The sequence below is a fragment of the Aquila chrysaetos genome, chromosome 3, assembly GCF_900496995.4.
Source record: "Aquila chrysaetos chrysaetos chromosome 3, bAquChr1.4, whole genome shotgun sequence".
NCBI classification, from domain to species: Eukaryota; Metazoa; Chordata; class Aves; order Accipitriformes; family Accipitridae; genus Aquila; species Aquila chrysaetos.
The window spans coordinates 2,959,134-2,984,404 of record NC_044006.1 but is presented as its reverse complement, the minus strand read 5'-3'; the positions used below and the strand labels follow the sequence as shown (position 1 = coordinate 2,984,404).

General features: G+C 45.1%; 1 protein-coding gene across 1 annotated transcript in view; it reads right to left on the bottom strand.

The window, feature by feature from the left end:
* LOC115339061 overlaps nucleotides 1-24,805 on the bottom strand; it is a 211,181-nt gene extending 186,376 nt beyond the window's left edge. The window contains exon 1 of the mRNA XM_030008393.1: nucleotides 24,726-24,805. The gene's annotated coding sequence lies outside the window, so the exon portion shown is untranslated. The remainder of the gene's footprint in view (nucleotides 1-24,725) is intronic.
* Nucleotides 24,806-25,271: the final 466 nt, after the last annotated feature.

The window sequence follows — 25,271 nt, the reverse complement described above, 5'->3', positions numbered from 1 at the left end:
CTTGCTGGGGTGCAAGCCTGGAGGGGCAAAGACCATTCAGCCCCTCTTCCTCTCCTCGAGAGCCCGTTACAACTCATTAAGCCATACCGGCTCCTCTTTGCACCAAAACCATAGAAGAAAGCAGTGCCCCAGGTTTTCTTGTGGATGTTTTGCAGCATGAACTGTGCACATCACATTCTTATGCATTAGACATGCAGAGAAGCTAAAAAGTCATTTGGAAATAAGGAAGTGTATAAGTTACTCTAGCTTGAGGGCTCTAGTAATTTATGCACCGAGAATTTATACAGGTCATGTACCTATTTACTTTGCTGTGCTCTAAAAAAATGCACAGTTACCTTAGCAACTTTAACATTGCAAGAGAGTACAGAGCCTTCTTAAAGAGACATCGTCAAGAGCGGTCAGCCTGACCAGCCATTCCCCCACTTCCCTCGTGTGTGCTAGATCTGCATTCACATGCATTTTTTTCCCCTCAGATCAAATATACATTTTGTTATTTGAACAGTGAACAACCCATCTCAGAACTCATTGACATCGTCTAACAGTAAACAAAAATAAGACTACCATGCACAAGAATAAGAAAATGTCATCAAAAAAGTAGACTGAATTTACTCATTTTATCATCCTGACATGTTCTGAAAGCTTAAAATAATTTTTCAATTTGTAGAAATTGCCTAGACTCTATAAAAACATAAAGCATGCTAGTTACACCTTGGGGGCTTTCAGATTTTAAAAAAACATTGTAGAAGAAATCTAATAAGCTGACTAGGCAATAAGTACCCAGCCTCTCAAATTTGTTTTAGTTTATTCTCCTCTCTCTCTCTCCAGGATTTTTCACTAGATTTGTTCATGGAATGTTTTTCCCAAAGCCAAATTAAAAGACAGTCTCTAGAAAGGGCTCCCCAGTACCCAAAACGCTGAAGTAGCTATTCAGAAGAGAAACACCTTCTCTGCCCATCACAAGACGTCTGATCTGATACCCGGCCGAGACAGTGAGGTCCTACCGAGTCTGTTACCAACCTTTTGTCAGCCCTGTGAAATATGTGAAAAATCTCACAAACTAAGGAAAAGCGTCTGATAAATTCCCCAAGCTCACAGTCACAGAGAAGGACGGCGAAGTGTAGAGTTGGGATGTGGAGGAGAGCACAGCCACCCGCTTGGGGAAACAGGCAGCCCTCGCCTTTTTGAATCGAGGGCCCAAAACAAGTACTGACTGATCCCAAGCACACCCGACACAGCAGAGTTTTCAGCTGGGCTTCGAAAACACAAACTTGCCACCCCAACAATTCGGGTTGCACTTCATTAGCTACCAAAAATCCTCCCCCTTCTGCTGCAGCTATTAAAAGCAGAGTAAAGCAATGACAGGACATGCTGCAAACCAGGGAGTGACTGTGCTACAGAAAAAAAAAAATGATGATTTTGTTACAAAAGCCTTAAGGCCACAATCAGAAATGGCCCAGAAATGCTGCACTGAGGCACTGCTGGAATTTTGGCCTTTCTCTTCCTTCCTACCCACATCTAAGTCATTGCAAACTACAAAGCACACAATGAAGTATCTTTTTTCTTCATACCTACATAACCACCATCCAGCTTTCAGTAAAAAAAAAAAATTTCTCTCCCAAACAACTCTTATTTTGCAAACCTTAGAGAGCACACAATAGATTTAAACAGCAGCTTTTTTTTTTTTTTTTTAACAGCTATAAATGTGATATATTTTCTGCAGCATCCTGTGAATATAGGAGGTGCCTCTTTTCTGCACACAAAGGTTGTGCGTGGTGAGCTGGGGCAGGGAGAGCGAGGAAGAAAGCTATAAACCCCCTGTTTTCTGGGCAACCACTTTAATCCTACATTATCAAGAAAGAGTCAAATTGTGGCTCTTTTCAATCACAGGGACAAAAAAAAAAAAAGACTTAGAGAAGCAAGATGTTGACTCTCCCTGATGAATAGTACATGCCTCCAATCAAATTCTACAGCACTAGGGCCATACAGTTATATTTCAGATGGGCTGTGCCTGAGAATTAAGGGAAATATCTACCACAAAACACAGGTTTTCTGCATTTCTGTCTGTCCCTTTTCCTGATAAGCATAGCACACCTTCAGGGCTTCATTTCAGGAAAAGATGTGGGAGTGGAACTCAGAAATCACCTCCATAAGCAGCATGAGTAGACTCCCTCCAAAGCAATAGGGCTGGGCTAGGAATTCATTACTCCTTCCTCTTGCCCTTACAGTTAGGCACAACCAAACCTCAGTGATTTTCTTTTAATATCGCACCCGGTTGGTCCCATCCACATGGTATTGCCGAGACTGTTCAGAACCACCTCGGCAATAGCGTCCGAGGGTCTTGTAACATGCTTTGCATCTATAGACAGGGAGCACCAGGGCAAGGAACATACACCCTATTAACACCCTTCCTTCACATCACCCCTCCATGGAAACCAACGGAGAGACTGCACAGAAGATAACGCAACTTTAAGCTGTTGCAAGGAAATCTCTCCTCCATATCCAACTTACAGACGCGCCAGCAGATCCGCACCGAGGAGCGAGGTCCCCGGGTTTCGGAGCCTCCTACGCAAACAGCACGGCTACCATCTAATGCAGCATCCCACCTGCCTTTCCTACCGAGGCACGAGCCTCGTACCCTCCCTTCTCCCACTGCCCTGGAGCAGAAGGAGTCTGGGAGAAGAGAGGAGGATGGGGAGACGGTGGTTTGCACAGAGCCGCTCTGCTCCCCATCCTCCACCCCTCGTCCTTCCCTGCAAGCTTTTCTCCATAGAAGGAAGCAATCTGCCTCCTGTGCCCAGGTACCGCAGGCAGCGTGCCACTTTGCCAACGCACTGTCAGATCTGTGCCGCGTCAGAACGAGCCCTACCACATTAATTCAACTTGGTGGATTTAAAAAAAAAAAAAAAAAAAAAAAATAAAAGAGGGAAGGCAGGACAAGGCATAGCAGATGGCTGAGGACAGATACTGCGTCCCATTCTTTCTTGCTCTGCAAGGAAACAGCTTCACTCTCTGCTGTTTATCATGCTGCTCCTAGCTTTTTTCTTTTTATCTAGAAAAATGCAGAAATTGGTGTCCAAACACCCAAGGTTTCCATGTTTTTGTTGCCTCCGCTGAAATTTTGTGGCTTTCCATCCCCGTTGCAGTTCTTTAGGCGACATGGCACAATGAGGGTGCGATTGCTATGAGATAATCACACCCTTGGGGTGTTATTAAGCACAAGGCTATGCCTCATGCCTCTCGCTCTCCAGGGATGTGATTATATCATGATAACCAAACTCCCCAGAGACACCTTATTGCAATTATGACATTTCTTTCAGGTTTATGTATGAATACATTATTCAAGGAAATTACTTTGATCACCAGAAACTTCCACTTAGTGTTCAAATACTTAAACTGCATGGTTTACCGAGATGAAGTTCTTTCCTTACAGTGTTTGACAGGGAGAGAAACGGGGCTTTTAATCTGAGCAGAGCAGTACCAGGGCCTAATCACCAACATACAGATATGTTCTCTCTTATTTAAGATACGAGTTTTTCTTATTTAGGATAGCAGTTTTCTTAAATAACCAAACTAATCCAATATTCAACCCATATTTTGGCTACTCCAATACCCAGATAACTAGTCCAACAAACAATTTCTCTAAAGAACAATTTAAGATAAAAAGAATTAAAGCTGGAGCTATTACCTTCTGGCTTACCTTCAGCACAAAGACCTGGTAGCTCAAGGATCAGAAGGAAAAAGTAACAGCTCTTCTTACTGAGCTTTTGAACTTGGCTGCACCACTTAACGTGAGTGGTCCCACCTGGGTAAGGCACCAGCATCACACCCAAGTGTTTCAAATGACCTTCGGTGGTGGTTTGCCCTGACTGGCCCAAATGCTCCAGCAAAACTCATTAGTTAAATGTGTCCACCTGCCTCTCTTGGTTATGGACATCTCTGTAGCAGCAGGAGGTGCTTGTGCAGCTGGCTTTCTACTTCCACTGTGGTGCAAGAAAAATCAGATCTACCGTATTGAAGGGTTAAATAGTTGAAGGGCCAGAACTGACTCTACAGATTAGTGGTGGGGCAAAATCAAGGTCACACGGAAGATAGGTCACAGGAAAGGCCAGCACCGTCCCGCAGATGGATAGTGTTAGCTGATAAAAGGTGTGGCCAGAAGGTCTCCAAAGCCCATAAGGATTCTTCAGGGACCAACTGAATTAAAACAGAGAAGCAGAAATAACACCTGCACCCCAATAGCAATGAATATTCCCTAGAGACCTATGGACTTTAGTAAGAGTGGACTGTGTATCTGTTCCTGTGTTTGTTTTACTGACCTTGGCTAAGTGTTTATGAAATACATATTGGTTATTGATCACTCTCCCCGTTCCTCACCAGAGAGAACCCAACAGTTAATAGCATAGGTCTGGTGTCAGAGAAACACAGAAAACACACACATAAAAGAGGACGCAGTCTACGTGCTTAGCGGAAGAGATCAGAAAATGTACATCAAAAACTCAGTGGCATCATCCATAGGCTTTTTTCATAGCTTCTGTACAGCTGGGCTATGTTCCCCATAGAGAGAGAGCAAGCCAGCTGGGGGGAAAGCAAAGCTGCTTTTCCTAGTGCCCAGCAACACTCCTTGCTCCCTGCTCATAACAGCCCTGCTATCGCTGCTGCTTTGAAAGCCAGCAAAAGCCAAATATCTATGCCACCTTATACTGAAACAAACATCCAAGGGGAACAAAGAGTATGTACCTAGATTTATATGCTCTCTTTCAAATTAAAAAGAAAAGGGTTGTGCCAGAAAAAAAGAATTGCTAATTAAACAAATTCTGGCAGTTTGGTTATATGTTTTGGCTTTTTTAAAAAGTACTGAATAGGATGGGAAATGTAACAAGAGCTCAGTGTGCTCAGTACAGCTGAACAACGTACAATGAACGTTCCCTCTCTGGATACTCAGTTAATATCGTAATAATGTTATTCCTCCACTTGTGACCAACAGTCAAAGAAGAAATCCTAGCATTACTCCATATTTCCTATGCCAAGCCTATCTTTCCTATGCAAAGTTTTAGTCCCTGATTACCTGTCTCTTCTAAACATAATTGCATCCTGTCATGAGCTTTGATCTCTAAAGTAGAGATCATCTCTAAAATTGCCAATGCTTGGGGGCCTCTAACTAGCTAACACTCACTGTAGCAGAGCTTCCTTGCAGAATGGTTTAAAAAAGCAGATATTCGGCTGTGGTAGGCTGTAGGGCAGTTCGGCCTTTTATTTGGGACTTGCAATCAAGCTTTAGGAAACAGCATATCTATGAAGCGCTGGACACCCTTGCTCACGTTGGGTTTGACTTCTATGGAGCTGCTTACGCTGATGTCTCTTCAGACCCAGGTGGCTGCCAGAAATTGGCTTCCTGACCATGCACTCGTGCTCTTAAGGCCATTACGTGCTTTGGAAAGACCTGTCCTTTTGGGGAATAATGCTATCATGCACCTAAACCCCAGATTTTGTGATACAGTCCCACCTAAGCAGGGAATGCAAATGCTTCCCATCTGCATAAGACCTTCTGATAGCTACTGCGATTCTCCTGTGTCTTCCTCAGTCTTCCCACCACCTTCGGAGCCCATCGCGCTCACACCTCTTATTCTGAGTTTGAGAAGCAAGTAGAAGCGTCAGAAAATCTGTTACACAGGTGATGCCTCACTTACAACAGCCATGAGAACATTTCTGCCATGGAAGCCAAATATATATATAAAGTGCTAAAGATAATGACAGAGTGTGCATTATCAGCCTCTCATCGCTGTATAGTTATTGGGGATAAATTTGAATCTATGGTGAACTTCATATATCTCACATCCATTACTGACTATCAGTGAAGGTGACTCCAAGCAGGGGCAGCTTATCTCCAGTAGTTTACCAAGTTAATTGAAATGAGCTTAAAACCAGCTAAAATGATCAAATTCCTATACACACTACTTTGTTTCTATCTCTTCAGCAATGTGACAGGCGATCTGCAGAATTACAATGTGACAGAAAGCGTGATTGCCAGGAGAGCTGATCAAACACATTTGAGGAGGGAAAGAACAGTAAGCTTGGTTAAGAAGTACACTTTATTGATAAGCAATCCCTGCTATTTGAAAACTCTGGAGGATGATGACAATGAACAAAAATACTAATGCAAAATAGAATCATTATTAACATTACTGTGAACTACTATTTACAACAGTTGCACTGCTGCTCACCCAGCCTTTTTCAGTGTTTTTCTTTACGGCATGAATTGTGAGCAGAAACAAAATGTTTATGTATTATCAGGGAAATTGCTTCTTGCTTATCCTGTTATCACAGAACTTACCTGCACGTGGGGAGTGATGCCATGAGGCTGAAGCAGCCAGTCCCACAAAAGACGTGACAAATAGCAGCCACGGTGTTTCTGTGCACCAGGGCTTGCTCACAGAGGCCGCTGCGAATAACAAACAGAGTCTTTCCCAGCCCAGCCCAGCTCTCTGTATCAATTTTAGTACTAATTCAGCCACCAATTCTGCACCTTTATTTGGCCGAACCCTTCTTTTTTTACACCAATACTTTTATTCGTGTCCCACACTAACCCAGATGTGGTAGTCCACGCTTAAGCAAGGTAAACTGAAGCTGAAGTAGGTGCAGAGAAGGGCTGCTTAGATGATGTGGGGAAACAGCCCCTTCTCTTCTAAAAGAGAGTGGGAGAGCCTGCTTTGTTTGGCCTTGCAAACCCGAAGCCCTGGGTGATGCCGTTGACTGTCTCCCCCAGTTTGGAAAGCTGCAAACACACATCACCATCTTGGAAAGCTGCTTAGACCTTTCCTCCAAGTGCCCACTGCCCATTAGTAAGAGACTCCTACGTTCATCATGAATGCAAGTAATAAATACAACCTGCATACAACAAATGATCCTTTGGACAATTAGCAAGAGAAATAATTAAATTTTAAAAAGCACCTTCATGAATCAGATCCTCTGTTTGCGATGATTATATTGCTCAAGAGAAGATCTTACATCAGTGTCTTTCTCAAAGCTAGACAACTCTCCTCATGGTAACAAATAAATGCACTTGTTATGGTGTACTTGGTTCTCATAAGGACAATTACGCAAGGACAGCATCAGCGCTGCCAGAAAATGAAATCAAGAGAGAGAAGTCAGTGGTTGCCAAAGCTGAGGCTGTACCTTATGAAATCTGATTCTCCCCCAAAGACACAACTCCAGCCTGGCAATATTTGCAAAGGTGACACAACTCACAGCATATTCCCGTGTTGTAAAATTCATTGAGGGCAGGAGAAGCCAAAAAAAAAAAAAAAAAAAAAAATTCAAACACTCCAACATTTAAGGACCAAATTTTAAAATAAATGCACAATGAAAGGTTATGCCGTCATTAAAGAAATAGCCAACACTTTACAGCATGAGTTAATACAGTGCTGCAACAGACACTTTACATTTGCAGCTAATCTGCCAATGATTAAACGAGCTGTTATTGAGCATTTGCCCTGTTGAACTAGGTTTTTCTTATCCTTATTAATCATTCATTTTACACTACAGTAGCCTCCTGTCTTTAAGCAAAACATCTTTTTTTTTTTTCTTTTCTTTTCTCTTTTTTTTCAGTGAGGCAAATATAGCTTTTTTTTTTTCCTCCGGTGATGTCCTTTATGATCCCAAGAACAGATAGCCGAACAAAAGCATGAAACAAAACCTGGGAGAGCTCTAAAGAGCGTGGGGAAGCAAATTCTTTTTGCACTAAAACTTAGGGAGTTAAAAGTAGAGGACATGGCTGGAGCCACTAAGCTCTGGTGTAAACACGGCCATTTAAGAGGATTTGCATACCATTTATTAACCTTCCGGAAGAACTACACAGACCCCAGTCAGGGAAAACAACTGTGTACACATGTTCGTTTCATTCTTGTTATCGAAATATAGCTTCTGCCAGCCACCTCCGAGCATTTTCCGCAGGCAGATAAATACAGGGACTGGGAAGGGGGTTGATGGATCCAGCCTCTTTCCTGCCCCCTCTGGGTTTCATGAAATCTGGAATTCATTTTTTAGCTACATTTTAGGAGGCAAGGTGTGAGCAGCCACCTGCTGTGCTTCAGTTATCTGTTAAGGTGGAGAAACGAAGGCGATCGCGTGATCCAGGCAGCCCCATAGGGAAGGAGTGCGGATGCTGTGCGGATACGGCAGTGGATGCCGGGCGCTGGCGATGCCTCGGCCGTGGCCGAGCGTGGATCGTGGGGCTGTGGCAGAGCCCGCAGCACCTCACACGTCCTCAGGCTCCTCCACGAGGTCCCAGTCCTGTCCTCATCCTGATTTAGGATTTCGCCCTGTGACACCACAGTTTATGCCTCAGTTTCCTCAACAGCAACGGGGAACACCAACACCTCCTCTCCTTCCCTTGGGCGCTCCCAGATCTCTGGTGGCCATATAAGCAACGTGTCTTGCTCTCTTTTGCTGTTAACGGTCTATATTTACTACATAGATTTCAAGGTGCTTAATAAAAAATTCTCAACAGTGAATTTCACAACCTTTGGAAAGAAAATTCTCTATATGGGCATGTACTGAGACTTTTTTTCGAGAAACATGGAGGAAATGAAAGCAAAAGAAGACTGTCCCCACAATAGTAAGCAAATTTGTGCATCCACAGCAGGTTAAGAGTAGACAGCAGGCACACACACACACAAGATGAGGTGGGGGGATGTTGGATGGAGATCTTCCAAAGGCACCAACTGCCCCAGCTTCCACTGAGCTTCAGTTGCACCTTTGCGAAAACTTCCAGCCTGCTTTCTTGTGGGGTAGCTGTGCTTCATAAAGAGCAACCAAATGAGATGGGATCATGCCATGGGTACAAACTACCCTGGGACTTAGGAGATCCAGATTCTCATCCCCATCCTACCCCAAATTTGCACAGCTCCAGAGTCCCTCTGATTACATCTGCACGGCTAGCAGAAACTTGGCCAGAGCCTTGATCGTACAACCTACATGCTCTTGGAACCACGGGTGGTTTTTACCACGGCAGTATCTTGAGCTCTGGATGTCCCTGTCCCTCAGCAGGAGTCCTGGTATACTGGGACTGCATGAAGAAGGATGAAAGGCCCCATTAAGGTACTGGAAAGGCCCAGATTTCCATCCCCGAGAATGCTCTGCACCGGCAGTGCTGTACCGGTGCGAAGAGTGAAGACGTGAGCTGAGCTTGCACCTGGGTGTGTATGGGGATGAAGATCAAACTTCATTGTAGCCGTGGTCAGAGGCATCAGGGAGCCCTCCAGCCCCGGAGGAGTGCTCCTTCCCTCACACACACACGCTCACACTCTCTTACTGCGAAGCTCAATACAAAGATGCTATCAGCTTAAAAAAAAAATCAGAAAAGTAAGCTTGTTAGAAAGGACTTTTTTCCCCTTAATTTCCTCTGCGTTTTCTTTTTTTCACTTTAAACACACGTTTCGTTCACTTTCCACTTTGGTTTAGAAGCTGGATTAATTAATACATTTTTTTGCTTTCATTTAACAGCGTGTTGTAATGTTTACTTTGCAAGCACTGCATAGGAACAGTTTTAAAATCAAGCCCTGTCATTGATTTTTCGTTGATTTTTGGTTAAACTACAGGATCTATGCCATTGCTATATGGTTTTATAAAACCCTTTTTCTATGTGTTTGTTCTTTGGATTATAATTTATTTTAACAGTAACTTCTTTAAACTTTTAATGTAATAAAATCCACCTTCATAATAGCTACACTACCACTAAAAATCCAGCAACGCCTTCCAAAACCCAAGGTGAACGTGCAATTGAGGAGGAAAACCTGACATCCACTATGTTAAAGATATGTAGGAAAAGTGTAATTAATGTAAGACAGAAAGCGAAAAAGAAAGTAAGTTTTGAAATCTCTCCAGGCGATCACATACTTCACAGCGTAGTACAAATGCAGTTCCAATGGTTATTTTTAGCCTGGCACACACGGGTATATTGTTACCCAGCCGGCTGCTAGAAGTAATTTTAAATATCTTTCTGAACAATCAAAGAAGATGCTATATTCAAGAACAGGCACAGAAGTCGTCCTTATCTCGCATTCTCCATGAGAACATTTGACCTTCCTGATTTGGGTTCATTTGACAAGAATTTGCTGGCTGCTTAAAGATCTGCATCTCATGTAGAATGATTATAATAAAAGTTCGTATCACAAACCCTACACAGAATAGCATTCTCTTTACCTACGAAAAGGTGACATTTTCCAAGCTGTTACCTAGAGAGCAAAGGACAAATGGAAAAGATCAGTCACATAAAAGCAGCATTATCATAACATCCCATGGCAATTTCAGAGTTCTTTGAAGGCCAGATGCTTCTGCTCCATATCTAAATTTCCTATAATAAGGGACTCAATGGAAGCACAAAACGTACCTGTGTCGCAAAGTAAAAAATCATGGCTATCCTACAATTTCAAGTAATTTTCTATTTGGAGTTGGTCAATTTTTTCAGTGTGAAAGTGGTATGGTTTCCCTAGTGTGCCAGAGACAACAAAATACCGTGAGTGAAGTTGAACAAAACGCTATAGACAGATTGGAACCATTGAATGGGCTCAGCTGGACAGGAGCCGCAGCTGAGGAGTTGCAGCTGAGTCTGAATTTCCTCAAAGTGCAGGAATCGTCTGGCAGGATCCCATCTCATCCCTAACAGCTACTTCACAGCAAACGCAAGAAACCCTAGGATTGATAATAAAAAACCAACCTGCATGCAGGGAAAGCTTTTTGGTGATCTCTTCCTATGCCAAAGCAGACAACTTCCAACGCTTTTTGAAAATGCTTGGGTCTACTGCAACGTATTGGGTATATCTGTTGGTGGTGTTCAGTGCCCAGACTTTTGTGAAGCCTCCAAAGTTTGAAAATCAAGGTTTAGAGTGAAAACCAAGAAAAGCCAGTCCTTCGCAGGATCCGAGTACGGTTTGGGCTCAGCGATGAGCAGCCCCTGGGTACACCCCCAGCAAGCTGACATATTCCAAACTCTGCGAGCTTGATTTCCTTGCACAGATGGCAACCTTGCATGGAAGGTCCACAGCGAACTCTAAAACTGTCATTTCAACCAAACACTCATGTCGGTCCTGCCTTTCTTAGGCCAAAATCATGCCAGACTATCTGCAGGAGCTGGGGAAAGAGACTGGCTTTAGGAGAGTGTAAACTGACTTCACTGGAACTACTGCCAAGCTAGGCTGATGGAAATAAGAGGAAAATCACCGTCCTCCAGTTTTAATTCCCAAAGGAAGCAGAGCCTTTGCACAGCCCTGGTTCCCACTTGCTTAGCCAAAAGAGAACAAAAACAAATAAGGAAGGTGGGGGACGTCATCCGCGGAGTCTAACCAATGCACATATCTACCTGACCTTGCTTTGCTAAATCATCTCAGAATACAAGCTGGTTTCCTGGTTCTTGTTATTTATTTATATATTTTGAAAAAGGAAAAAAAAAAAAAAAAATCGATTCTTCTATGATTTACGGTGGGGTTAAGGCAAACGTGAAGCCCATGTTAAGGCTGTTCATCTCATGATAAGGCAGCAAAAAGGTCAACAAATTACTCTCTCCCTAATGGTTCATTTGAACCAATGAAAACAGGATATTTTATCCTCCCGGGTCAGGCCTGCTTAGAAATCCTACGTCCCCTTCCCCCCTTTCCTCCTCAACCTCCCCCCATACCCCCTCCCTCTCTCCCACTCCCAGCCCCTTTCTTTTAACTCTCTATCTCTGATCCTCCAAGGTGACCTTTTCTCCCACTCCTAATACCAAATTTTCTGGCTGAGTGACGCTGAGCGTTGCTGCCGCCCTGGCCGGGGGTCCCTCGGCTCCGCGGGGCAGGACTCGAAGCTGCAGCCCCAGCCCGGGACGGGCCGTGCCGCTCGCTGACGCTGCTGTGCTGAGCGGGAAAAGAAACCAGAGCGAGAAAGATGGAGGGGGTAAAACCCTACGGTTCCTATCCCGCTTGGGAGAGGTTTATTTGGCAATCCGAGCCTCATCAGTTATAAAGTCGCAGGGGATGAGCTAAGGTTCTTCTGCTTTAGCCAGAGCTGGAGCAGCAAGCGCTAACTGTCGCCTATTAGGAATAGCTATCACATCTAATTGTTATCCTTGCTGGTGATTGAAGGGGGAAGTGGAGGGATGGGAAGTTCAGCCGGGTGACATGATGCAGTTTTAATGAGTCTCTCTTTTTCTTTTCCTTTTCTTCTTCCATTTTTTCCCCCCCGGCCTGGCTGTTTTAATATGGAAATACAGTAAATTCTAACAAAATAAGGCTGGCACTTAGAGCACAGACCGAAGGCAAACCTCCAAGAGTCTTTCAGCAGTCACAGGGCAGCAATAGCACTACAGAAGCAATTAGTTCCTTAAGTTCTTTAATACAGGGCCTTTGGAGGGGGTGGACACTAGATTAAGCCCTGCTTCATTTGCCTATTTATTCAGCTGTCAGAAAGCTGAAAGGGTTAAATCGTCTGTTGGAGAAGAAAGACTCCACAGAGCCAGCTCCTGGAGTGACCGTCCCCAGTGAGCAGCCCCGGTGCAGACAACGCTGGCTCCGTTGCAGCGCGGCCGGTCGCTGCAGTATGACCTCATGCATGAAATAGTTAAAAATGCACTTTTTTTTTTTTTTTTTTTTTGCCTTCTTTCCCAGCAGATGCAGTGTGCTGCGTGGCAGGCGTGCAGCACAACCTGACTCAGCAAAGGCGCCTGATGTCAGAGCAGCCCCAGCGGTGCTGGAATTCACCCCAAGCAAAGCCCAGGGCAGTCTGCACCGAAAGCCAAAACCACGCTCTGCAGAATTAGCCCAAGTTTTGAAAGAGAGGGTTTCTAAGCTGGGGTACATGTCTGAAAGCGGGAGAGGTTGGTATGCAGCAACGGACTCTCTGTCTCTAAATAATAGAGAGATTAAGCTCCACATTTGGATATGGTTTGTATTTGTTCCCTTCCTTGCTTTTCCTTCCTTGCAGCCACGCGTGCTTCTGAGTCGTCTGTCTCAGGGCTATAAAGAACTGATGCTCCCCTATATATTCCAGCTTGTATTTTCAACGTTTCATCAGAATGAGATTTAAAAAGTTAACTCTCCCAGTGAAGTTGTTTTGCTTTTTTTGCGTCGATGCACACACTGTGCATCAATTGTGCCTGTACCAGGGAGGGTTTTAATTACAGAATCATGTTTGTGGTGCATGACCAGTTGATTCCTAATATAGGTCACTAATTTGGAGTCTCTTTTGGCTGAAGTATCCCTTAGTGCTGTTCGCTGTAATGTCTGACAGCCTATATCCAACCCCAGAGCATTTGCTCTTTCTCTCTGTAATATTGGAGATACAAATCTGAGAGAATCTGTTTTCACAATCTAAGAACTGTGTGTGTGTGTTTGTTTGGTTGTTGATCCAGGATTTTTTTTCTTGAAGAATTAAAAATGTAGCACATTCAAAGTGGATTTAAAGAAACAGCTCACATACGATCACTGACACACAGAGGAGGAATGCCAGTGCGTATGGAGTGTGTTAGCTCAAAACACAGAGATAGCATGTAATGCAATTTTGTTATAGCATATCATTGAATTTTGTTAATATAATAACCTGAAATAAAGTATTAAGACAGATTGACATGCCTGGGTAGCACAGCTGAGGATTCAAATATTTAAATCTAACATGTTCTAGCTTGTTCCTGTTGAAATCAATGGAAGTTCTCCTTCACAGCTGATTGCAGTGGGGAAAAATGGATCCAGCTTATGCAGAATAATGACGGGAGGGGGAATGGGCAAGTTCAGCTCAGTTTTCAAATGTTGATTTCTTAGCTCAAATCAGCTCTAATTTCTGCTTGGGTTTTGTGGGGTTTTTTTGTTAGAGGAGAAAAAGGAAGCTATTTTCTTCGACATCCATAAATAAAATAGAAATCATCCCAATGCAAGGAAGGAGAGAGGGAAGAAAGTAAAAAACCTGTTTTATGTGCATCTTCCTTTCATGTCTTAATGATGTAAAACTTCCTTAGCCACTCGTTTCTATTTGCCACTTTATCTACCCAAAGGATAAGACCATATCCTGCTGGAACCTGGGGATTCGCTGAGCCTGCTCACAATTGACACAAAAACTTCAAAACATTTTTGAGCTCCAAGTCTGAAAACATAAATATAGAAAAAAATATCGTAGCCTCACGTTCAATTTATGTGCGGTCACATTTTCGTACCACTCGCCTATCTTTGTTCAAAGAGCATCATTCGCTCTCTGAGCTGGCTGCTAACATCATTTCTAATTTTTTTTCCAGGACTGCACAGCTTCATGTTAGTGATTTGGGTCTGGGCATTCATCCTCCAAACTGACTTCAAAAGACTTTAACAAAAAGGCACTAGTTCATATTTCCATTGAGACAACAGCGATGCCCCAATTAATCACAGGAGAAGGAGACTCCAACCCAGATCTCGGAAAGCTGAAATCTTTCGAAAAAGACTAAACCTATTTCAAATTGTTTCTACAGAGGGCATTTGCAATTACCCCTCCCTAAGACCGTTTCCTTTGATTGACTTTAAACATCATAAAAGTTTTGGGAAATATAAAACTTCCGCTATTAAGAATCACACAAACACGTTTAAAGCTAATGCAAATTTCCATGCTAAAAACATGCCACTTCAAAATGTTTTCTCGGATTAAAAGCTGAGTTTTCAAAAATAAAGCTGTAACAGCTACAAAAGCAGACTGGAGATTTTTGCTAGAAATAAGCAGGAAACACTTCATTTTTCCTTCAAACAAAACTAAATCAAATGGACTAATGAAGGGCTAGGAAAATCAACGGGAAGGGTCCTGACATTTCCAATAGGAGCTTTGAAGGGAAAGAAAATGGCAATCCCCAGCCCTCCCAAAACAACCCAAAGAAATCCTTTCTGTGATAGATGCCTGGAAAGAGGAAAAACGCATACCCCAAAATATTGCAACACCACTCAAGGAGGGGCAAAAGAAAACCATTCCACTATTTCCAGTCTCCTGACTGTAAATTCAACCTATCCCCCTCTCCAAATGGTTTCAGTATTTTATCTACAAGGTTCCTATGGCTTGTTTAGTTCATGTGGTTTGGTAGTTGTTTGTTTTTTTTTTTTTTTTTCTTCAATTGCACTTGACAAAAATCATAAACCTTTTAGCTGCTGAATATTTCCTGTACTGTGGTGCTGCTCGCAGCGTTCCCAGGAAGGTTCATCTTTTGTGACGAACAAAGAGTTAGGGGAGGCAGATGGGAGCAGCCGCCCAGCCCTGCTCTCCCATCCCCTTCGGCGTCCAGGGGAAGGGAAAAGTCTCTTGCAGGGTATGACCTTGATGAGGACGCTCCGTTTGCAGCTTCTCGGGAAAGCAAGGTTGCATCCTCTGCTCTGGACGGCTCCTTCGGTTTCTGCTTTTACATTCAAATCAGCTTGGCGGGGCGGCGGGGCTGGACGCTCACCCATCAAGCCACGGGCGAGAGTGTAACTTTGTGTTCCTCAGCTGGAGGAAAACACTGGGAATACAAATTGGAGCCCGAATCATTTCCTGGCGTTATTTCACTCTAAATTTAAATGGCCTTGGCGTTGTGAAACTCTCTCATTTATTTTAAAAGCAGGAAAGATTTATTCTACCCAGAAGTCATTCAGAGTAGGATGGAGAACAACCAGGACTTGGTTTGCTGTTTTCCTTAACAACAACCAAAGTCAGGCCTGCTTTTTTGCTAAACTGCAGCGGGGTTTAGGGCACTTTTACTTCTCTTCCAAAATAATCTCAGGTTTTTTCTGTATTTCAAGAGCTATCCTACACATCTTCTTCTGACATAAGTCCTGGTAGTCCGATGGGCCATTCACCCCTTTAAAACCCACCTGGGTTTTAAGTAGCAGCTTTGAGAGCCATCCCTGTATTTCTTGTACATGCCAAACATAAAGGTTCATTCATAGAAATTCAAGATATTTGGGCAAATGTGGGGTCAGTCTCCCAGTCACAAAAAAAGTGTTCCTGTTGAGGACTATTCTGAGACACAAATAAATACTTAGCATTAACCTCCTCCCTTCTAGAGATGGAAAAACAGACTGGGGAAGGAGAAATGACCCAAAGACAAAGAACAGACCTGCTGGGAAGCTGAGCTTATTGCTCATGTTCCTGGCTGGCAGCCCCATCTCCTTACCACTACTCAAGCTCTACATCTTTGCAGGGTATGCAACTGGCATATGGAATTTTTAAAAGCAATTTTGTAAAGATGGGCTTCTATTTCTGTTCATGCCATAGCTTTTAATCCTGAGGCAGAAACAACCAATGCCTGAGTTTTGCATGCATGCATATGCATTACCTGGAAAAGGCAGGCGAATGTCAGTTTTGGGTTTCTACCAAAATCTTTCCTTAGCTGAGTTTTTCTCAGGAACTGGAGAACAGACAGAAGCAGAGCCCTTAAAATATGTTTTCAGGATTTAAAATGCAAACTGCAGCCTTCCTGCCTTCCCCGCATATACTCGGGGTGGAATTCAACGCTCTCGGTAACTCACAGACCACCCTTAGATGGAGCGCAAAGTGGCCAAGATGGACATCATACCGCAGAGATGAACACTGAATCTGGGTACGAGCTCTTTGTTGGGTCAAAAACATGTGCAGAGGGAGGTTGGAGCAAAATAAAAGAAGTGACAAGAGACATTCTTGACTGACCTGCTATCATTTGAATACACGGGCTCAGACTTATGCCGTGCAGAAAGGCTCCAGCCCCTAGGCCAGCGCTGGATATTAACAACGCAGAAAAGATTTCAAGCTCTGCCTTCAGGGTTGGTGCTGGACTCTCTTTTGTCATATATTCATATCTCCTTTGTATGCAACCCATTAGCTTAGGCTGTGCTTAGGGTGTCAGGTGTACGAATATAGCCACGCACATACCGCATCCACACGAGCGTACGTCATCTCTGCATTTTCATGGATGCTCAAAATTAGCCAGGGATGCCTGTTGTTGGACTCTGTTATACATGGCTGAGAAATTCAGGCAGTACCGCGACCATCTGATTCACTTGTTTACTGCCCACTCCAACAGGAACTGGCCCTAAAATCTGTTAAAGCTGTAAACAGCACTCATTCGATGAACTAAAAAGATGGATGTTTGTTCATATGTGTTCTTTTAGATGTTTATTGGCCTAACTGGCTTTTCATTAACTCAAGAGCTCTGCTATTTATTTTAATATTCCAAGCATTTATGACCTTGTAGCTATATCATCTGATTCTCTCTCTATATATGTTCTAGGTCATCAACAGTTCGTTTTCATTTCCCTAACGCTGGCTTTTAAAACTATTTGACCAGGTCATACAAATTCCTACTGAGGAATTTCAAAAAATCTTCAAGGCTTGATCTTTTCTGGGCACAGACACCTCACTGAAATTGGGGTTTGCGTATTCAAGTGTAGAAATTAGGTTTGTTGAAATCGTACACAATAAAATTATGCTCTCCCCTTTTTTTAAACAAAGGAGGAGTTGGCAAAAAGTCGCTAGCTCTACTTGTATTTTTATAATTTCATGGTTGACTTCCATAGGGTTATAGTCCAGTTTTACCAAACTTTGGTGTCTGGACGAAGTTTGTCCTTCAGACACAGAGGGGAGAGAGAGAGTAAAGGGAAAAAAAAATAATAATTCACCTTTATGTGAATTAAATTCTCTTTTCCTTTACTATTTACTCTGACTCAAATCAATCACTTATTTCTTAACCTTTTAGAGGTTTACATCATCAAGAGAGAAAAAGGTATTGGATAAAAGCATGTATAACCATCACTTTTCCATTTGTGTCTTGTTTAGAAGCTTCCAGTTTTGGGGCCAAACAACCCAGAGATCTCGGTGTGGTCCATGTGCACCTTCAGTCCTCGACTTGCGGAAGCTGGTTTAGCTCTGCAGACTTCACTAAGTATCTACATCTACTTATGTGAGTTTTTTAATCTTGTCCTTGGGTTTGCTGTAACTATGATCTGAGCTAAGTGACAGCAAGGTGAAAGGAAGTGATTAATATTATTTTCAGTGGTGACTGCATTGAGCCCCTCATTCTGAGAGTTCCTGAGCGATGGCCATGGTCAACTCTGCACCGCTCAGGATTTGGCTCTGCTAATATACAAGCCAATTATCACACACACACAGAGAACAACAGAATCTGATGGGAAGAGAAAGTCCAAGAATGAAATCAGGCCATAAAATAATGAACTTTCTGCTGGACTGGAACTGTCGTGTCATGGGAAAGGAGCAAACCGAAGAGGCTGAAAATTCAACTCATCTCCCTTCATCAGAAGGGCGGTGGGAACACGCAGGGATGCAGAGCTCTGGCTATCCCAGCTAAACCTAACACAGACCTTCAGGCATGGAAAACACCCTTCAGACCTTTGACATCTTTGGTTTTCTTCTCACAATCTTCAGCCTCTCTTCTTTATTTGAGGGGGAGAAAAATCCACTTGGCAATTGCAAATGGCTGTGATTCAATGCAGCAAAGGGTCTCTACTGACGCCAGCCTCTCTGAGCCTTGGGAACTTCTTGTGCCATAATGAAACCACAGCTGTTGCCAAGTGGGAAGTCAGTGAAGGATGGATGAGTGGGGAGATGCTTTCTCAGGCAGGCTGGGCTCTACTACTTCTCGAGTTTTAACATCCATGTGCTGCACCATCTGGGGCGTGCGTTGGTCCAGTCATCTGCCCCAGACAGAGTAACTCTTGAGCAGGTGAGGGGGTGGATCAGGGTAGAGCGAGGACCATTTTGCAATGGATCAGCTGTTACAGAAGAAGGGTAATGATCCTTTTTCAGCAGCATTTCACAAAAACCAGTGTCACAAATGGGTGCCCTGTTTCCAATGACAGGCTACCCCGGGATTGGGAAAGCCCAGAGAAGTGGATGTAAAGGCAAACAATGAATCTCATCACTGATTCATGGTAACAAGAGCCTACAGAAGTAGCACTCTTAACAAATTTCTCCAAGCTCTTAGAGCATCTTAAGAGCAGATCACTGTATCGCTTGCTTTATGGGTCTATGGAGGATCCAACTGGGTAAGAAATGCACATATTTAAGTTTATGGAAAGCTAAACCTAACACTTAGTGCCCAGCTATGTATATGTTTAGTTCTTCGCATTATAAGGTATATTTCTGCCATATGGGGCATGCTGGCTGACCAAACCAGAATGAGTTCCGTAATTATTTAATTGCTATAGCAGGATGATACCTGTTATTAATACTATGAATAATAAACAATATGTCTAAAACTATAAACCCCAAAGAGCATGTCAGACAGATGCACAGGAAGAAAAAGAGGGATATAAAAATATATGTGTCTCTAGTAAAGATGAAACAGTGGCACCGTAGGAGTCAGGGAGGTGGAAATATTGGGGAAATAACAGTATTGTCCCTGCCTTGTGCTGAATCTACACAAACCCACACCATATGAAACGGTCTCTGTCCTGAGGACTTAAAATTCATGGCTTAGGCTGAATGAGAAAATGCCTTTACGATGTCTGTCTCTCTCTTGTGTCTCACTGAGGGATGATCTTTAGGGGTAGAAATAGCCAAGCCAGTGGATTTTATCATCTCTAGCTGGATTTTCACCTCCATGCCCACAGAGAACAGCTTGCTCACAGGAAGGGTTTGCAGAGGGAGAGAGGGCAAGGACTGCCAGAGAGAAGTAAAGGAGGAGCAGACACCAACGCAAGGGAAAGAGAGAGCAAGAAGAGAAAGAAGCAGGACAAGGTCTCTGCTCATCTTTTTTTGAGGGAAAATGGAGAGATGCTTTAGGGGGACCGGCAGGGTATAGATGGGTAGGGGGACAGGGTGGGAGAAGCCCAGCAGGGTAAGAGGCAGAACTGGAAGTGATAAAGAAAGGTTTCAGTGCCAGAGAGGGTGACATTCAACTAACCTTTCCCTGCTGGCACTGTGCCGAGCCTGGACCCGATATCTCTGCGGGCAGGTCCTACACAGGCTCCCTGCCCCGGCCACCTCCCCAGCTGCCCCTTCCTCTCGTGTCTGTGTGCAGAGCAAGAGGAAGGACATCATCTTCTGTGCTTTATTTTTATGTAACAAAAGAGTGACTCGGACAGAAACCACTCAAGATCTCCTAAACCCATCCCAACCCATCTCCTCTCCTAGAAAAATTCTTTTGCCTTTGTTTTTTACCACCTCCAAAAAATGAGAAGCAGAGATCCCCTCGGTGCCGGAGAGTCTGCTGTGGATCCCCCACCACCCCCTGCCACCGCCAGCTCTGGAGGCAACGGGCCACATCTCTATCAGCAAATCCAGGGAAAGTGCTTTAACCCTGTGGTGTTTCCCTGAGTGCCTTGGGAGAGGCTGGGAATTTTGGCAATGGAGCGGGAAAAGAGGGAATAATAATAATAATAATAATAATAACAACAACAACATAGAACTCCACATGAATGAACTGCTCCAAGGTCACCTGGTAGATGGCAGGGTGGGACAGACTTCCTCCCTGCTCCCTGTCCTCTAATGAAAGATGCACTTTAATGTGCTGATTACATTTGCACCAAGTTCTTTTAAGTGCGAAACAAATGCAGAAACTCCAGAGATTTGCTGCACTGCTGAAAAAAATCTTTGCTAAATAATTAGCATAAGGCATCCATTTCTGTGTGTAAGTTTTGCTGGGTTTAACAAATTAATAATAGAAACAAATTTTGTGTAGTAGGTTTGGGGCATTGCGTTTACGCCTCGTCCATAATTTCATCAAAATTGTCCAGCAAAATACATATTTTTTTATTCTACTTTGTCGGTGATGACAGAAGGAGAAAGAAGAAATAAATCTCACCGGGACAGTGTGGACAGGAATGCCTGTTTGTTCTGGGAAGAATTGGAAGAAGAAAAGAAACGGTTCGCTGCTGTACATTAATTGTACAAGAAATGCAAAATGGCTGAAAACAGAGGAATGGTATTTATAAAGCTGTCTAGTTTTCGAAAGATCAAAGGCAGAGGTAGAGAAATAATCCATTGGACATGTCTAATTGCAAAGCGTATATTGTAAGAAAAAAAAAAAAAAAAAAAAAAATCTCTGGCTGTTTCCCTTGCTTCCTGCCTTCCGCACAGCGTTCGGTCCGCGCGGGGCTGTGCCAGCAGCCACCGGGGAATGGCCACAGTGGATGCTGCAGCGTTTCCCGCGAACGCGCGTGTCTCGGAGGAAGGACGAACGTGGGAGCGTCTTCGGAGGAGAGAGCTCAGAGAGGGTCACTGGGCCACTGGCTGTGACACCCAGGGGACGCGCCAGCTAGTTGCCACTCGGTGCTCGCTCAGAGGAAAAAGCCTCTTGGGTTGCAAATGCCCAAGTGCCTTTTTATGGGTGATGGGGAGAGGCCGGGTCCCCTTGCAAACCTCCTCCTTCCCCCAAATGCTCGACGGCCGGGTGGGCTCTGCAGTTTATCCATCCCAAATCCACCCGGGGACCAGGGCGGAGGCGGCTAGCTGGAGCGGAGCTTTGCAGGCTGGGGAGGGGACGAGGGCAGGGACAGGCAGGGCAGGTATAGTTTGGGACAGCCAGGACAGGAGCAAGCGAGGCAGGGACAGGCAGGATAAGGACACAAACAGGCGGGATAGGGACAGGCAGAGCAAGGACAGGGCAGGGACAAGGAGAACAGGGCAGGGAGGGGGCAGGCAGGGCAAGAATAGGCAGGGCAGAAGTAGGCAGAGCAAAGGCAGGGAAGGACAGGCAGGGCAGGGACAGGCAGGGGTGGCGGCTGGGGCTGGGGGGCTCGTAGCCGGGCAGCTGGGGGTCGTAGCCGGCGGGTTCCCCCCCGGAGGGTCGCCCCCCCCCGGCCCCGGGGGTCTTGCGGCCGCCGTCCCCTCACCTCGACGCGGGCAGCGCGTCTTAAAATTAGGCTGGGCGGAATTGCGTTTCCCCCTCCCTTTAATCCAATAAGTCAGAACTTCTTAACTGATTAATTACAAAATTAATGAGTAAAATGGCAGGGTTTCAGTGAGGCGGGATGGTAAGGGATTTTTTTTTTTTAATGTTGTGCTCTTTAAAAAGACTGATGGAAATAAAGTTACCTCAAAGCATCAGGGTGCTTTGATGCCTATAATAGCAATTTAGTTATTACATTAATAGATTTCCTCTTTATTTTTAACTAGGCATTGTTAAATATGTTCTTGTTTTGTCTGAGCGAGGAATATTTGAGTCCGCGTTTTTCATTATACGAATTCTCCCCACGCAAAGAATTATTTTGCATTATTCCCCCGCCTTAAATCTCAGCATTAAAGGGAGATTATCAGCGCATTTCACGGGGAAAGCAGGACTGACAAAACTCCATAACCGTATATCATCACCCGGCATTACCCCAACCAGCCTTTCAGCAGCAGAGGTTGTGTTTACAAACACGCTCTTCCCTCTAGAAACTACTGCATCCAACTTAGCACAATCAACCCCCGAGACTGAAACCTCTACCCAGAATCCCAAACAGACGGGACTGATGGTTTGAGATAGCACCGACGCGTCAGTTCAATGCACACTAAACGTATGTATTCCCCCCCCCGCCGCCCCCCAAAACTCTGCTAGAGAAAATACGGATCTGATGCTGCAGCAGCAAAGATACAGTAGTTTTTCCCCTCTCATAATGAACTCAGAGGTGCCTTCATTTCAGCGGATTGTCATGCTTGTCACAGAGGAATCAAAGGCAGAGATGTCTGCCAGAGTGGTATTTGCAGGTATTTACACTTGATTTTTCCCTGTTAAAGCCACAGCGCAGGATGCTGCGGCTCGGGGGCTGCCGCAGCGGCTCGAAGCGGCTCCTGGTACCCGGCGCGGATGCTGCCGGGCTGTTTACATGCTGCTGAATTTGTTTGGAAAGCTCTCTTTTATCAAACAGGCTCCTGCCTCCATTAGAGACTAATATTTTTAGGGCAAATATTTAAGGTGAGGTGAAACTTGAGGGGGGGGGGGATCTTTTTTCTTCCTCAAAGCACTTCTGGTAAATAAACGAAGAGGGAAAGTGGACGACAGTGATGCCCAGAAAAACACAAATGCGTGTTTGTCCCTTCAATGAGTGGAGCATCAGGAGCAGGAAGATGCCTTTCCCCTTTACTGGGACCTTCGTTAGAGAGATGAGCTGATTGTAAGTGAGGGTGGAAAACCCACGGTGACAATACTTTTTTCCCCCTTTCCTTAGAGTAAAACAACCTCTCCAAAGCCCCCACGGCCAGGAGAGCATTCCTAGGGACAGCTCGGGAAAAATGTATACCCTAAAAGCAAAAACAACCCCTAAGAAATTCTGTGGGGTTTTTTTTTCAGGGAAAAAGAGTTTCCCATAGCCTACCTGGTGTCACTGCCTAATACCGCTCTGTTCTCCCAAACACAGAAGGTTTGCAGAAGTTACCTCCTGGAAGGGGCGCGGGTTTGGAGGGGATGGGGTGCAGGGGTGCCCCTGCCCGCGCCCGTGGAGCTCCAGGGCCGCAGCGATACATCACCCAGAGCCGGGCTTAGCCCTGGCTTTCCCCAGCTCATTCATCGCTGGTAACTGGAGGAATGACCATGATAAAGCCACTGCTCAACTTCCACGGGGGAAGCCAAGGGGGTACAATGCTAAAATTAGGCGTGTAACGGGGAAACGCGGCTGCGGACGCCTCTGACGGGGCTGCCGAGGTACAGACGTGTACGGACAGACGGACAGCACCGCAGACGTACCGGCTCGGTACCCACGGGAGCTATAGGAATTTATTCCTATATATTCTGCGAAATGTCTCCATAAACTAGATATATATTACACGCACTAAATAAGCCATGCAAGTTGTACAAACACAGCTGGAAAGATTTGGAGCACGCAGGGCGTTACAAGCACACACGGTGCGTAAACACACATGCAGCCTGGCCGTATAAATATATGTGCCACGCCAATTATATATGCATTAGATATATAGATATAGGTATATATAACCCAGTGCATTCGGTATAGCCACGCAAACGGGGCTGTATAGCTGACAAGTGGGCAGCGTTGCACGCGTGGGAGATGGGCTGTGGCTGTGCCCACCGGTGCCGGGGGGGGGCATTTGCTCCCGTTTTACCCCCCTACCCCGAGACAGATCTGCCCTCGGCCGCGGGGCTGCCCCGACTAGGTGGTGGGGAGCAGGGCAGGGGTGCAGGGCCTGGGGGGGGGTCGGTCTGAGCACCCACCTTCTGTACCCCCCCCCCTCCCCCAGCCAGGATAAATATCCACGGCTGGGCTGAGTGGGGAGGTTTACAGGGGAAAGCAAAGCTGGAGGGATGGGGTGGGGGGGAGGAAATTGTGGGGGGCCCTTGGTGGGGGGACGGCACCAGCCAGAGATGTCCCCAGCGAGGGGACAGCCCTCGCACCCTCTGCCCAGCGTTCAGGGCCCCTTCATGGCCAGACCCCCCCTCCCGCGGCCCTCGGTGCAGGCAGACCCTGCGCCCCGTTTTCCAGAGCCGTTTACCAATATTTTGCGGAAATCCCATTAAATAAGTGGCGAGCGGTATTTAAACATAGTGCTGTAATTATTAATTCCCCCCACATCCCCCTCCTCGAATGCGAGGGTTTAATTGGCTCCGAGATGAGGAAGCTACAAGCAGTGTTATAAAATGAACTGACCCCGCGAAATGATGCAACATCTGGAGGCAGGGCAGCCCAGGGAGGCAAAAGCATCTCTGCGGAGCATCCCTACGTGCAGCCTGCGCGGATGGGAAGGGCCCCACCGAGCCACATCCCGGCTCCTGCCTCGGAAATCCCGGGCAGCCCTCGGAAGCCTCCGAGTGTGGTAAGAAAGAGAAGCCCCTTGGTGCTTACCTGCCCGCAGCGAGGCACGTCCCCTCACCACCTGCAGAAGAGAAGCCCTCTCCTTTCAAACGGCCCTAAAAAACTTCCCCTAAGTCCATCCGGGCGATTATTTTTTTAGAGCTAATCAAGGAAATAAAGTTAAAGAGGAGGAGAGTTCCTCTTGTTTGGGGTCTGATTTGGGGGAAGGAGGGGGTGGGGGGAGTTAAAGAGACCAGTTGCTGCCCACTGCTTTGACCAGTGAGGGATTCAACCCTTATTACCATTTTGTTTTTGTCCAGATTTGAAAGTAGGGCCCCCTGCATTCAAATCATCGCCCTCCATCGTTATTGTAAAGGACAGGCCTTAGTGGGCCCCCTTTGGATTGTCCTCCATTAACAATCCCTTCTTTTGTGGAGGTGTTTCTTTTTCTATTCACACACATTGCTGATGGTACTTCAGGCCCAGCTCTTAAAGAAACTGTTTGCAAAATTATACCTTTCCGCACGCTACTCCACAAGGAAGCGGGGAACTGTAGTTAGGAAAACATTATTGAGGCTTGTAATTTAATTAAAAATG